The sequence below is a fragment of the Tupaia chinensis genome, unplaced genomic scaffold (assembly GCF_000334495.1).
Source record: "Tupaia chinensis unplaced genomic scaffold, TupChi_1.0 Scaffold000095_1, whole genome shotgun sequence".
Lineage (NCBI taxonomy): Eukaryota > Metazoa > Chordata > Mammalia > Scandentia > Tupaiidae > Tupaia > Tupaia belangeri.
In genome coordinates, this window is record NW_006159557.1 from 2,048,084 (window position 1) to 2,051,580 (window position 3,497).

The following is a 3,497-nucleotide window of genomic DNA, read 5'->3' on the forward strand; positions in this document are numbered from 1 at the left end:
GGAAGATTTTATCATATACTCAGGATGTATAGGAGAGCTATGCAATTCTTTCATAGTAGTAAATTGGGGAGTCAGAGGGGGGTCGCTTCCCAGTGAGGCTGCCTCAATTCTCTGGAGCAAATAGCAAGCAGCCTTGCTGACATGCTAACTGACCCAAGCTTTGTTCCAAGGTCGGGGGGTGCACAACAATAGCCTTGCCAACGTGTTGATCCAACCGGAAGCGGAGCTCAAAGGTCAGGGGGCTCAAACAGATCCTGGGGCCTCACCGGGTCGGACTCCTCCAAATTAAGAAAAGTTTGAGTCTTTTGCAGTAACAAACATTCCCAAAATCTTGGTGGCTTAAAACATGAGATCATTTTGGGGCCAGCAGGTGGCGTGGTGGTTAAGGCATTAGACACTCCCACATGGCCAACCATGGTTCGAGTCCCAGACCTGGTGCCTTCCTTTCTCTCTTTCTCTCTCTCTCCTTCTCTCTCTCTTTCTCTCTCTCTCCTTCTCTCTCTCTTTCTCTCTCTCTCTCTGTCTCTTTCTGGTCAAATTAAAATAAATGAATGAATAAATAAAAAAAGAATAAAAAACATGAGGTCATTTCTTGCTCACATAAAGTCATCTGGCCCTCTCAGGTCAGCTGGGGATTCTTCCAGGATTCATGAAGATGGTGCAGCCACTAATTTGGAGCACTACACCATGTTCCTGACAAAAGAAAGGTTGTATGGTCTGCAGGGAGCTCTTAAAACTTCTACCTAAAAATGATACATGCCTCTCCCATTCACATGTTTTTCACAGGGACATAGTTAATTGCCAGGGCACAGCAAATTAATTTGGCCTTGTGCATCTAAAGAGGACAGAAATTAAGGAGCCACCACACTGTGGAATTAAAAAATACTACAGCTAGAGAAAATGAGGCAGTTAAACATGCTCATATTTTAATTAAATACTCATCTAGGGGCCAGCAGGTGGCATGGAGGTGAAGGAGGCTAGATACCACATGCCTGACTTTGTGGTTCAAGTAATGGCCTAGTGTCTTGAAAATCATACCCAAAATCCTGAGAAGAAAATGGAGAAGAAGGGATTGTAGTATGACCATCTTCCCTGGAGGGTGATTTCTCATTTTCTCCATCTCCCTCTCTCTCTCTCTTGTGTGGCTCTTTGGTGAGTGCATGCACTCTATAGCAAAAACCTAAAAAAAAAAAAAGAAAAAGTAATCAAGCTTCATTACCCTAGAGCATATTTCAATTCCATGGCTATTTTGAACACATATATCTTTGTTTTTGTTCCCATGGAGTCAAATGTATGAATAGACCTTTGAAAGCTTGAGTTAAGTCATTAACAAGAAGACTGGCACATTATGTGTGGGAAGTACTGATAGTGTACTTTTACTGTTGCTTTATGTACAGTAATATGTTTTTCAAAATTTAATTATAGGGCTCTATCAGTTTATTATTTAGTTAAAAACAAGTTTAAAGAAAGTCACCATAGGTTCATGAACCTTATGCTATTTCTCATGTGAGAATAAAGTTTGTCGATGGGATGGGTGCATTGGAACAATACAGAATTACTGTATCATGTATTTCTCAAAAAATACTTGGTGACTATGTCAAGGCTCTATTAGCAGTTTCCAGATGAGAGAGTTACTAGTTGTCAGTCTTATTAGAACAAAAAAGTATTTTACTAGGAATAATTAGCCTTTAGTCTTTTCCTGTGGTTCTCTTTTTATTTACTTTTTTAAGGTTTTTGCCATAGAGTGCATGTATTCACAGAGAAAAACAGAGACAATGAGAGGCAAAGTGAGCAATCATCCCCCAGGGGGAATGGCCATGCTGCAATCCCTTCTTCTCCTGGGATTTTGGGCACAAGCACACACACACCTGGCATGAATTTTAAGCTGCTAGGTCTGGGACTTGAACTGCAGTTAGCTATGTGGGAGTCCAGCGCCTTAACCACCACACCACCTGTTGGCCCTTGGTCTTCCTCTTTTTAAAACAATAATAGGGACCAGCAGGTGGTGCAGTGGTTAAGGTGCTGAACACTCACACGTGGCTGAGCATGGCTCGAATCCCAGACCTGCTGGCTCGCTTTCTCACTTTCCTTCTCTCCCCCTCTCTCTCTCTCTCTCTCTGGTCAAATTAAAAATAATAATAATAATACATGAAGGAATAAATAAAATTAAGTAAATAATTCTTCAAAAAACAATGACAATAATGACAACAACCACAAAAAACCCAGGGCCTCTCTCCCTTACTGATTATCACTTATTTCACACACATGTGCGTGCGTGCGTGTACACACAGTTTTTACTGTCTTTTGTTGTGTTTGTTTTAGGGTCTGCACGCACACACACACGTGCCTGGTGGGTTTTTCAAGGCACTAGGATCAGGAATTGAACCATATTTGGCTATGTGAGATCCAAAGCCATAAACACAGTGCTTAACCATGGAGCACAGGGCCACCTATTACTCACTTCTAATGAACATTGTATTTTCTCAGAAGTAAATGAAGAGATTCCCCATCTCCCAGTTGGCCCCCAACACACATAGACTCAACCACAGATATTTATAATGAATACACTTACAATAGTTCTCAGAACCATTTGAATTTCTTTGAGCACAGTTTATGTCTCCAGCTCCTGTGGTCCTGCCTATTCTTATGATTACACAGTTAAAGTAATATTTTAAAAGTTTATTTTATTCTTTTATGAGAGAGAGAGAGAGTGAAAGAGAGAGACGTGGTTCCTCTCATGCTACAATTCTCTCTACAGCAGTTTAAGCAACCCTGCATCATGAGTACACCTGGCGTGTTATGAGTCAACCCAGGAACAGAAGCGTGGTTTTCTACATGTCTTTAAAAATATGCATTGAAGGGCCAGTAGGTGGCATGGTGGTTAAGGGCACTGGACTCTCACAGAGCTGACCATGGTTTGAGTCCCAGACCTGGTGGCTTGCTTTCTCATTTTCCCTCTCTCTATCTCTGTCTCTCTCTGTCACTCTCACTCTGTCTTGCTCTGGTCAAATTCAAATAAATAAATAAAGTTAAATAAAATAATTCTTTTAAAAAATATGCATTGATACTCATAAAATTAAGGGACAATGATCTATATTGCTTATATAGGATCATACGCTAAAGATCAAAGTTTAAACTACTGGTGCTGGCAGGTGGTATGGTGGTTAAGGTGCTAGACTCCCACATGGTCATCCATGGTTTGAACCCTGGATCTGGAGGCTTGCTTTCTCTCTTTACCTCTCTCTCTTGCTCTGATCAAATTAAAAAAGAATAATGATGAATAAAACTAAATAAAATAATTCTTTAAAAAACATTTGAACGCCTAAATAGATAAAATTACTAATGTTCAATTTTTAACTTTTATGTTGAAAACTCATTTTATTTTGTTCAACTTTTACTAGTATGATTATGTATATAAAGTTCAACACAAGAAACTCTTTACTGTCTGCATTTCTTTTCTGGGTATTATTTTCTTAATTTCATTTCATAATTATTAC